We start from the raw sequence: 12,642 nt of genomic DNA, 5'->3' as shown, positions 1-12,642 counted from the left end.
TCAGCGGTCACCCTCAAGGACAGGTAATCTCATCAGGAGCAATATATTCCAGGAGAGCCTCTTCCTTCTGCACTTCAAGTTGTCAATTTAAATGCAACATTTATAAAAACAAAGTGCCAGGCAGGGCCAGGCAGCCAGCAGAGCCACCTCCACAGCCCAGGGCTTGCTCCCAAGGCTGGGAGACACCTGCTGTGCCCCTCGCCCTTCCATCACGTGCTCACCTTTCACAGGCTTCACTTAACATCAAGATCTTTTAGCTGTCTTTCTGAGAAAGATCTTAGCAGTTACCTCATGTAAAGGATTTGTTTTGCACCTCTGGTTCCTCTTCTTTCATTTTCACTTCTCCCCCTTCACCCAGCCCCAGTGAATGGGAATGGTAGCACAGTCTGTCTCAGCTTCTACAGAAGATGATGCTGTGAGTGGGTGGGCGCACAATGAAGCGTGTGCTCACCAAACACAAACAGGAGACCACATGTTGGGCATCCAAGATTCACTAAACAGAAGAGGGGAGGTTTGCTGATAACACTGCAATACAACAACCTTCCAGCTCACACTTGCTGAGGCACATGTGGGTACAGAAGGTGCCTCAGTTACTACAGTGCAGTCTCTGTTTTCTGCAGCACAGCAAGAGAAAGACTACTCTAAACATCTTCCCATATTTCTGACAGCACTGCCTAAGGCCGGTCTTCCTTTGCTATTTGCTTTCTTTATGCTTTACTTCAGCACATGGCCAACATCAGTAACACAGATTACTGATAAAGCAAGCATAAGTGCTTTCCAACTCACTGATGTTTGAAAGGCTTCATGAAGCTGTGGCAGCGGTAATGAAAACGGAACAACAAGAAAGCATACATATAGGTAATTAATTTTTTTTAATGATGTTCTGTCACATGTCCAAGAGGCAAAAATGGAATCAAAATGAAAGCAGCAGTTGATCTGCGTGTCTTCGCATCCCCTTCTCTTCCAGGCAAGCAAACAAGGCCTTTAAGGCACTGCTGCTTTATTCAGCAATGAGAGGGGTTGTGTAGATGGAATGTCAGATTCTGAAAGTGCACGCAGGTGCCTGGGGTTTGATCAGCGTCACCTGGAGAGGGGGAAAAAAGAAAGGCAGATCAGCAAGGGCCCTTCTCTTCTCTGCTGCCCTGGCTGCCCACTGTCCCAGTGCATCCCACTGAAGGGGAAAGGGAGCGGGAAGCTGCTGTCCCTTCCTCTGCTTGGAGGTGGGACAATGGCAGGGAGCAGGCCTGCTGTCTCAGCACTGGGTCCCTGCAGGCAGCAGCTCTTGGGCTGGAGGAAGCCTCAGGGGAAGGGGGAGAGGCATGAAGGCTGTGCTTGTGAAACAGAGTGGGTGGGGAGAGCTGAGCAGCTGCCTTACCCGGCCCACGCTGTAGTCTGCCCGCCTGGGCTTCGCAGCTTTGGCCACTCCAGGTTTCGGTCGGGCTCCCATGGTGTACGCGGGAGCCCTGGTTCTGTAGGCATCCACAGCAACTCTGGGGAACGCCGCAGGACCCGAAGTCTGCAAGAGAGTCATGGCCTCACGGGGCTGGCATCACACCCAAGGCTCTCTTTTTCCCTGCAAGCCTGCATCAGGCAAAGGTACAGCAGGCTTGGAAGCCCCCGTGGCACAGGGAGAGCGGCCCAGAGCAGTCCAACGCTAACATGGAAAAGAGGAGCAGCAGAGCTCACCTTGGCAAGGTCTTCGTCAAAGCGACTGCGCTGGCTCCTTCCTCTCAAGGAGTAGCAAGGGCTGGCCGATGTGTAGGCCATGTTGGGCCCCATCAGCCTGGGCAACTTGTAGGTGCCAGGACCTGCAAGAGGAGCAGCAGCAGAGAGTGCGTGAGGGGCTGGGCTGGAGGAGATGGAAGCAGCAGAGAGGGGTAGCCTGCTCAGCCCGCTGCTAGGAGCAGGACGGAGGTCTCTCCCCTCTGCCAGTCCCTCCCTCGACTCTGGCACCGGGCGAGTGCCAGCAGCTCCAATCCCGAGCAGCCGGTGCTGCTGCGGGCCGAGAGGAGCTGGTCCTCCAAGAAAGCTTGCGGCCCCAGCACCGCCTCCTGCCATGCAGGCTGTGCAGTATGCCCACTGCTGGTGCTGAGCAGCAGCCCAGCTGACCCTGGAGGATGCTCAGCCCAAAGGGTCTGCCTTTGTCTCTTTTTGGTCAGTGTACCTGGAGTGCGGTCTGTCTGGATGGGCTCCCGCTGGGAGGCCATGGACGGCACCGGAGGGCACTTGAAGACATGCCTGCTGGCTGCCTCGATGCAGTAGTCACCTGGAGCAGAGGAGAAGAGCAAGAAAGATGTAAAGTCCTGGTCTCCTTCTGCAGCTGCAGAGACAATGTCCTGAGGAGAGGCTCTTCTGAAGAGCTGCAGAAATGCTGCGGGACCCAGGCAGCACCTGGGAACACTTTTCTGTGCCCCACCACTGTGTCCTGCCTTGCTACCCCTCCTGTCAGCCCCCTGCTCCTTAGTTCTTTCAGGACTCAAGGTCCTCACGGCCTCTACCCATGGTCCTGGGCACTTGTCCTTCTCTATCACTGCTCAGAGTGTTTTTGTTCTCTCACAAAAGACCTACATCTCCATCACAGCAGGAGCTGATGGATAGCAAACGTGCCACACAAGTGGTACTTACTTGGTCCCGGGGGGATGGCAATCTTTGTCCTGGGTCATCCCTGGAGGTGGGTGCCCGGAGCCAAGTACTTCCCCTTCCTGCTGATGGCAGGCTCCACAGAGTAGCAGGGACCTGGCCCACAGCTCTCCACTGCAGGTGGTTTGGTCCCTCTAAAGCTGTACGTGGGGGCGCGGGCTTTGGTTAACCTAGGAGGAAAAGCAGAAGAGAGCACACCTCTGTGTGGCTGCATGTTTCAAGCTGCTTTGGAACAGGGGCAGTTAAGTGCCCGGCCCCGACTATCCCTTCCTGCGTGACTTCTTCCTCCAAGAGCAAGGCAGGCAGAGGCGTGGGACCTCAGAGCACAGCAGAGTCAGTCCCTTAGTGCAAGCAGCCATGCGAGTGCCTTGCAAAGTCACCAGCAAAAGACAGCAGAGCTTTGGCCAGCATGCTGCCTGTACCCAGCAGTTTCCAAAGGATTTCCCACACCACCCGTGCAGGCACTCCAACAGCGAGAGCCCCCTAAGGGTCAGCTGTTCTGCAAGACCCCGTAACGCCTCTGTACAGCTGCAAAGCTGAGCCTGTGCTGGGCAGAAGCGGGCCCCTTTCCCTGGGTCACAAGGAGCAGCACCGGCGGGATCGGCCTTTCTCAGCCAGGCCTGGCTCGCTGCTGTGCCAGAGAGCTGGGAGGCTGTGACAGAAAGGGGAAAGGCTCGGGAGCTGCTCTGCCCCATGACAGCCCCAGCGTGCCCCATGCCCTGGGAACGGTCGCTGTACCTGTTGTTCCCAGGATGGAGTACTGGGGCCCGGGGCTGGGGAACTGGGCCGAGATGAGGCCGCGTGGGCGATGAGGTCTCCACGTCCCCACCCAGGCTCCGTCCATGCTGGCGCAGAGATGCCTCCGAAGCCTAAAGACAAGAGCAGAGGAATTACTGATGGGCTGCCCTGACGGAGGCCACAGGTGAGCTTTGCTTCCTGCCCTCCACACCTTGCAGCCCAGAGGGGCAGGCAGGAGAGGAGTCTCTCCTTTGCTCAGCCATCCCCTGAAAATCACCAAGATCCTTGTCTTGGAAGCTCTACTGTTATTACCAGTGTGGACTTTCATCATTCAGGAAATTTTATTCAAGCCAAGAGGGAAAAGCAACTCACTGGGACAGGGCTATCATCAAAGGAGGACTCTCTTGGGACAGGGTTATTTCCAGAGCAGGACTCCTGAGAACCCTTGTCTCAGTGTTCCCAGATTGGACCCCATAGCATTCATCCCCTACAAAGCAACAGTCTTTCTAAATTATTTTTTTTCTTCACTTCATTCCTTGAAATGCACATTCTGATACAGTATCCTCATTTTTCTGTAAATAATTCAGAGGCTTTGCCAAAACTCAGTCACAGTGGAAGCCCCACCTAGCTAATGTTTCTCCTTACAGCACAAATCTAAGGAGTGTTTTTGCAAATCTTGAATGTCACAAAGCTCAGAGACCTTCTGAGACAAACAGACAAAGCAGAAAGCTGCCTGCTGGCACCTAACAGGTCAGCAGCAGAACTGGGGTGGGAACCTAAAACTAACACCATCCCTTCCTGCCTGTCCTGTTTGTTTTCCTTCTAGATCAAACACTGCCAGGAGGTTTCCTCCATTCCCACTCCCCCACTGACAGTTTTTGATGAATGTGCTGCACTGATACCCTGCCAGGGCAGGTCTCAGCCTCCAATCTGGAGTGAAAAACTGTGCCATCTTCCTAGACTCACTCTGTTTTTTTGTATTTAGCGTGGTGTGATGACAGCATCATCCAGGTTCTCAGCACAGACACTGGTCAAGGTTTAATGCAGGCTGTTGGCAGATGTCAAAATCAGCCTCAGAATGCAATGGTAGACTGAGAGGTTGCACTGGATGTCAGGCTGAACATGAACCAGTTCTTCCACATCTTTACAAGAGGAAAATTCATTTCTTTCTTTTCCTAAATAAAGAGCAGCTAGTCTATCTGCTGATCTCTTACTATTTCCAGGTCTGGCTAGCACAGGATTTAATTCAAAGGCCACTGGAAAGCAGAAGGTCAAGGAAGCCTGGGAATTTGGACAGGTACTGGCTGACATGAGGGCTAATACAGACTTGCCCCTACAACCCAGCATATGACACTACATTGCTACTGGGCTATCAGAAGCTTTCTCGTCAGTTGATATCAAACACAAGAAAGGGCCACATTTTGGAGAGGGAATTCAGTGAGTTTGGGTATTTTTTTTTTTAGCAAACTGATGATGAGAACCACTGGAACACCTTGCTTAAGAGTTGTTACTGCTCTGGGTAGGCAGCTTTGGAGTCTGAAGGAGTGAAAGGGAAGGACAGAAATGCAGGAGTGTTAAAAACATCACAATGTGCTCTAATGCAGCAACAGTGCACAGACATGGCCTAAAACCAAATCCATTTTTTAGCTCATGCACCATACCTGCATTCACCTGTCAGTAACTGAGATCAAGGAAGCGCTTGGCAACTGTATTTCTGACATACAAAGCCTATGGCACTAACACTGTGTGCCTCCTGAGCTCCAGAGCACTGCTGAGGCACCCAGAGTGGTTGGTCAGCTCTGAAAATGCTATCCAGAATGCTGAGAAGCACAACTTCTTCCCATGCAGCACCATTCTGTTGGTACTTCCTTTGGTCATGCTGGAGCTGCCCTTCCCTCCCAGCTTGGTGCTTCCTCTCAGCTCCAAGCAGCTGCTGGACAACCCAGGGGCTGTCCTGGGACTGAATTTCACCACACTTCCTGCTGCAACAAGTGGGAGAGACATGTCACCTGTCACACTCCCTCCTGAGAGCACTGTCCTATGGAGGCTGTTCCACTGACTGACCAATGGTGTCCTGATAGACCTCACATGCACAAGACAGAGGATTGCTTCCTAAAAGAACAAGAATCATTTTACTAGAATAAGATGACATTACAGGGAGTGATTCTATAACAGAGGACATTCTTTCTGCTCAGAATTTGTTCAGTGGAAGCAAGAGACAAAGGCACATCAGTCAGGGAGCAGAAGTGCTTTCAAAGTAAACTATCTGTAATACATACAACATTTGCCTCTGCTTGGCTAGCAGCATGCTGTGCTCATTGAAAACAATCCCCAACATGATCTACATTTTCAGCCAGCTGCTAGAACGTCTCAGACAGTGCCCAGAAGATCTGTGAAGCTCAGTGAACGTCAGTGTGCTCCCTGACGTTGCTCTGTCCTGCAGCACTGAGCACTCACAACTCTCAGGCCTCACAGACAGCTTGGAGTGCAAAACAAAACAATAAGGAAAACTCTTTTCCCCAGGGAGAAATGCAAAAGACACAGCCAGTGCTCTGCAGGCATGTGGGTGGCAGAGAGCCCACGAGCAGCGTGATCATAGAACTCCATTCTAATCATAGGTACATTACCTTCACTGCTATTGAATGCCAACTGCTCCAGATTTCAGCGGAAGCAGTGAGACCACAGTCAGCTCTGAATCCCTGCATGCTGCATTGGCTTTTCATTCACAGTACAGTGTATGGTGAATTCTAGCAGGAAGACCTACACCAATCTACTTCCTTGCCCTTGCATTCAGCAAAGCACACATTAAACCTTCAGCTTGATAACACATCCCTCAGCCACAATGAGCAGCGTGGGGCTCAGACCACTCAGACACACTGCTGTGTTTTACTGAGCAATGAAGATCCCTCAGGCATCGCCAGTTCACATCTGTTTCAGCAGTTTTATGCATGCAGAATGCCTGGCAATAAGGCTGTCACCTCCTGGTACTGTGGACGCTGGTCCCGCCCAGGACTCCCCAGACACCTGGGTTGGAGTGGTTCAGGTTGTACACTGTCAGTGCCTCCTTGTAAGTTGCCCCTCCAGTGATGCAGACAACAGTATCCTGGGGCTTGTAAGAAAGACACAAATACAAAGCTGGAATAATCCTGCAGCAGCCACAGGCATGGAGGCAGCAATCCTGCTGGTTTATCTCCCCACATCACATTTCATTTCTGTGATGCATTGGGATGAACACCAACATGTGAAGGACAGAAACTGTTTTTACTTTTGTTGTCTCAAAGCTTGCTTCAAGAGGCCTTTCTGGATATAAGACTCTAATTGACAACTGCAAATCATCTAGATGGTTGTCATGGCACCTCAATGTCTGTTTATGGTTATAAAGATAAGCAGAAATAGGGGCAGGTTGTCTTTTTTGGGGTATGGCTTGGAGAAGCTGATCACCAGAAAGGATGATAATACTTGTGCATGGCACCGAAGGTGCTACTCCCTGCTGATTTATCTCTTGGGTCAGATGTGTTACATGAACAGAGAACAAAACTTAGAAATGGGGGTGGGCATAAATCAAACTAGTGCCAGAATGTGAAGGCAGCTAAACTTGTCGATAAGAAAGCAGGACAGACACCCTGTTGTCCCAACAAGATAACCAAACAGATGTCTCTCTCTTCAGGAATAATGAGGAGCTCTCCCCCTTCAAGGTTTGAAAATTTACGGCAATATTGACCCTTAGGTTTAATCCCCTTGATAACCAGAGTTTGGAATGTGATGAATATGCATGTGCTATATATAAATATGTATTCGTTTCTCTCTTTGTTGTGCATGTTTGGTGGAGTGATCCTCCATGTACCCAGCACTGTAATGGGGAGGGAATAGCTGCTTGACATAACTCATTGGTGTGTCGAGTTGCTCGGTTGGTTTTCTCAGCACCACTAAACCAAAGACTTTGAAGAAGAGACTTTCCTGAAGGAAAAAACTCTTTGGAAGAAACCCCCCCCCCACAAGGTGCCTGCTTGCTGAGAAGCTTCCCAGCTTTCTCCCATCCCCCGCGGTGACCAGATGAGTTCTTGAGATCAACAGACTACGGACTTCGCTGGATCCACAGTGGTGATGCTCTCTCTCACCTTCTTGCTTTCTGCCAAGTCTCCTTGCTTTTTCATCTCTTTTCTATTGCCCACCTTCCCTTCCCCATATCCCTAAGCAACTAGTAATAGTAATAAACTGGTTGGGCTAACATTTGACCCGCTGTGTCTTAATCTCGCCATCGGGTATACATATACATGTAAAGAACCTTGTCTCACTCCTTTACATTGGAGCGCGACACAACAAAAACACAGAGCCCAGGAATTCGCCTTTAAAACATCATTTCTCCTAAACATTTACACACTGTGCTCATGGTCCTGACAGCTTCCTCAACACACCCACACACCGTATCCCTGCGGAGCACCACCGTGACACATCACCAGTGTTTAATGCATGATGGAGATGCTGCTGCAGCTGTTCAATCCAGATCGATCTGGAGTCAAATGAGGACAGCAGTGGGGCTTCAGAGCTCTCGGGCTTGGTTGGAAGGACACAGGCCAGCCACAGTTTTGCTGGATGATTACAGAACAGGGGATTTATGCTTCAGCTTAACTCTGAGGTTACACTCCCTAAGTAGCCCCGAAATACAAGATTTCACAGAGGGAAAAGGAGAAAGGGAGAAGGGAAGTGCCTGCACCTAGCAAATGCAAAACCAGGCACATCCCCTGCACATTCTGCCTTCAAGGGAAAGCTGGACCTTCCCTGCACCACTCTCCCCAATTCCATCAGTTTTCCACTCTCAGGGATAGCACGACATGCTTGGCACCCAGAAATCAGCTTTTGCCACCACCTAGAAGCTGAAAGAATGATTTCTGCAGAATCTCTAGTGGGCATCCCACCAGCTCCATACCATCCCCTGCTCTGGAGAACAAGAAAGTCTCAACACGATTAACTTTATGTTGCGGTCTCAAAACTACTCTCTGCTTTCCAAGCAGGTACTTGTATTAGAACCAAGCTGTTTGCTACAGTGGTGAAAAGCAGCATGCATTCATCTGCTGTCTGCAGAAGCTTGGGATCGGTGATAAATCAAATGGAGCATGAGACAGGGATGACCCTGGCATGCACATCGACGCTGTCTTTGGTTACTCCTTGCTAAGAAGGCACCCTGGAAAGCCCTTGGCACCTGTTAATGTCCAGAGGAGTGTAGGGTAAATAACTCCTAATGATGATACTCCACCAGGGAATAGTATAGAAGATGGTATATTTTAAGTAGTTCTATATAAACAGTTATACAGGTAATACAAAAGAGAAGATGGCTCACCTTTAAGATGACAAGGCTCGCAGAGGACTCCACATGGGAGGGATCTCCAAGAAGAGATCCTTCCCTGGTGGTGGTCAGCCCTTAAATGGGGTTTGAGAGAGGAGGAACTAGGCTCCACCCCTTCCACCCACACAGGTATATCACCTTCACCTGTGCCCCCATGGCTGACTTGGTGCTCACCTCAGGTGACTAATCAGTGGTTCAGGCCGTGATTCAGCAGTTCCCATACAAGGAGCAGCCGCATTCATCTCAGGAGAGCTATCAATGATAAGAGAACTCCACAAAGAGCAAAACTGCTTCTGCCATCAGAATGAGATGCTGGCTTAGAACAAGTGCATCAGCCATCAGGTGCACACTATCACTTCCTTGCCCCAGGAAAAAATGCAGAAAGGTAAGAATAATCCCTCCTCAAAACGACTGTTGTTACCAATAATCATCCAAGGCATGGGTGTTTTCTGGAAGCAGCTGTAGACTGTCAGAGAAAAACATATTGGAAACCCTTACAAACCCATTTTTATCATGATATGTGTAAGAGATGTGCCAAGTAGGCCATGCCACAGCTCTTAGGGAGAATACCTTTCAGGTGATGGAAGCCACAGCTTCCAAAGTCCTGTGGGTACATATGCACCCTCCAGGTTAACATATCTTTACTAATTGGATCACAGGAACAACAGAGAAACAAAGAAGGCAGCTTATCAGCAGACTGAAATCCACAGCATCAACCTCCAATACCATCATTTATGCATTTTAGGTTGGAATTGTAAGAGACCTAAAGATTTCAATGGAGAAGTTGTGTGGTCAGCTCCCACGTGCTCCTCTGGCATATCACAGAATCATAAAGTTTGGAAAAGACCACTAAGAGCAAGTTCAGTGCTAAACCATCCCCACTGTGCCCACTTGTAGAAACATAGAATCATTAAGGCTGGAAAAGACCACTGAGATCACTAAGTCCAACCACCAATGCATCCTAACCATCAACACATCATCTCTACATGAACCAGTCCTTGAATTATCTTTCACTGTCACTAACACACCTCCCCTGCTCATTCTCATCACAGAGAACAGTCCCAAGTCCCAACATCACAGATTCCCCCTAGGACTTGGGGTTACAGGAATTGGTCTAACATGATGTTGGACCTCCACAAATGAGATGGCTGTGCATTACCAGCACAGTCACTTCACAGACACAAGGCTTGACTGAGGAAGGGAAATAACAATGGGGATAACAGCATTACATATTTTCTATGGCAATCTCAAGGCCATGCATTTTGAAATCATCATCTACTATACATTTATCTTAAAAAGAAAATAAAACCAAAAGTCTGAACAACAAACCCCCATGTCTGGATTCTACTGGAGGCTTTTTTTACAGCTCTTCTGAGCTCTGTGCTGCTAGACATGTGGTAACTTGCGGTCAGAATACAACCATGAAACTAATAAAATGTTTATAAATGCTTTCAGACAGTACAAAAGCAGCATTTTCTCTGAAATATATTAAGTGCATGCTGATATTGACATTTTTTCAGAAGTCTATATAGTTGACATGTGGCTTCTCTATCAAGTCCCTCCTTGCTGGGATTTTCAGTGTTCTTGCTTCTCACTGCACCCCTGTAAGATCAGCCAGAGTAATACTTCCCATTGGTACACGTTAGTTTTATAGCCAGAAATGAAAATGGACCTTAAAGTATATAAGCTGGGATGATTTAATATAAAATCTTGCTCCAGGAGCTCATAACACAGGCTTTCTCCCAAGAGAATATCTTTTACTTAATGAAGAAAATAAAAGCGTGTCCTGCATCAGATAAGACATGCTGAGATGGAAGACTTTCCTCTCCAGTTGAAGTAACATATGTGATAAGAAGAGTCTGGCTGAGCATTTTGGATCTGAGCACTCAGTATAGGATTATGCAGGCAAATATAAGGTCATATACCGTGGAAAAAGGTGAAAACTTATTTTTATCTTAAATTCTGGTCTAGATGTTTCACGTAAAGGACTCATTTTAAGGAGGTTGGAAGCTGGGACTGTAGCAGACTGGTGGCTTAGCTATCTGGGGGCATGAAGAGTATCAGCAGCCATCTCAAGTGGATGACAAATGCAGTTTATAGAGACGTGCCATTCCTGTACTGCAGCCAAGTGAAACTACAAGCACAAGTGGAGAGCATGGTTGAAACTTGGCTTGCAGAGAAAGGCCACAGGGACCAGCCGCAGTTGATCCAGCAGTAAAGGGATGTTACAATTATTGCAACTCAAGCAGAAACATGATGAGGTACCGTCCAATCACAAATGAGGGCAAGATAACCTTGCTGCAACATGAAGGGTGTAGGAGTAAGGATTAAGGAAGCAGTGACCGATGAAACTTCTGCTTAATCGTAAGAATAAACAACGAAACTTTTGCTCACTTATATCACTAACCTATTAGGAGCTCGGATTTTGCAATATGTATGAACTTCATTACCACTAACATAAATGTACGCAGCCTTCTGATTAAAGTGGAGATCTAACTGGTTGTGTGTTTGTCTCCCACCGACTTCGTCGAAGCTCCGACAATTCTCTGTCAAACTCCGACAGGGAGCCTTGTGGATGCTATCTACTACAGGCTGCTTGATTAAGAGGAACCTGTTTACGAAGTCTGCTTCCTCCAGCTACAGGAGGCATCTTGATCACAGGCTCTCATCCTGCTGGGGTACTTCAACAACCTGACATCTGCTGGAAAAGTAACACGGCAAGCTGTAGGTAACCCATGAAGATCCTGGAATGCATCAAGGATAACATCTTGAGCCCAATAACAGACAGTACCACAAGGGGAGGAGACAATACTGGGCCTGTTGCTCACCAGCACTAGTTAACTCTTTGATAACATCAAAACTGGAGGCTGTCTGGACTGTAGTGACCATGCAATGGTGAAGTTTACATTCCTGAGGGATATGGGACAAAGAGCAAAATCAGGATACTACAATTTAGGAAAGCAGGCTTGCAGCTCTTCAGGGAGTTGTCAACAAAACCCCCTGTCTTCAATGACAAGGGAGTGAAGCAGAGCTGGAAGGTTTTTAAGGAAGCCTTCCTTGTGGCACAGGAGCTCTCCACCCCCAGGTGTAGGAAGTCAGGGAAGGAAGGCAACAGACTGGCACAGCTGAACCCTGACCTGCTGGCCACATTGGAGAGACAGAAAAAAAACACACAGGCGGTGGAAGCAGACAAGTACCATGCTGCTAGGGGATGCTGCTGGGCTGTGAAGGGACTGGCTCAGGAAGGCCAAGGTCCGGCTGGAACTAGACTTTGCAAAGGGTGCAAGGAAGAACAAGAAAGTCTTCTTAAGTTGCATCAAGAAGAAGAGAAATGTTCAAGAAGTTGTACTCTTGCTAGTGAGCAATACAGTCAGGCTGGTAGCAGGAGAAGGAGAAGATGAGTTACACTTTTTTATTTTTTTTTGCCACAATCCTCACTGGAAACTGGTACTCATGCTGCCCTAGATTGGATGCTGAGGAGGTGGGAGCTGGGAGAGCAAGGTCCCTCCCACTAGGTGAGTTATTTGAGATTGCAAGGTTGTATCCAAAGAGTACAAGTCAAAGGATTAACTTCCAAATTGAGGTCAGTGACACCTGATGTTGTCTGTACTGGGGCTGACACTCTTCAGCACCAATCTTTATTTGCAGCTATCCTACTGATTTTATTACTTATAAAGAGAGAACCTTTCCACTACTTCTAATTCCTGCTGCCATTGATTTGTGCCATACTTTTAAAATCTAAGTGTTTATCTGCCTCCTAGTAATTGAGTAATATCTGCAGTAGCCTTTTGCCTCTCTCAGTACATGCAGTAACCTTACTAATCATAGTATACTTGCTTTCGGTGGTTTGAGGCTATCTGTAATAAATAGAATTCTTTGGTAAATAACAGTGGTTTTGTAGTGTGGAAGCTTTGTAACCA

At 48.4% G+C, this 12,642-nt stretch overlaps 1 pseudogene; it reads right to left on the bottom strand.

Moving 5' to 3' along the window:
* Positions 1-1,000: 1,000 nt before the first annotated feature.
* On the bottom strand, positions 1,001-3,490 carry LOC136049859 (ciliary microtubule associated protein 1A-like; annotated as a pseudogene).
* Between the last annotated feature and the right edge of the window lie 9,152 nt (positions 3,491-12,642).

Source organism: Cyrtonyx montezumae, unplaced genomic scaffold, assembly GCF_038088225.1.
Source record: "Cyrtonyx montezumae isolate F1298 unplaced genomic scaffold, pur_monq_1.0 scaffold_22, whole genome shotgun sequence".
Classification (NCBI taxonomy): domain Eukaryota; kingdom Metazoa; phylum Chordata; class Aves; order Galliformes; family Odontophoridae; genus Cyrtonyx; species Cyrtonyx montezumae.
Note: the sequence above shows the minus strand (reverse complement) of the source record. Positions and strands in the feature narration are given on the sequence as shown.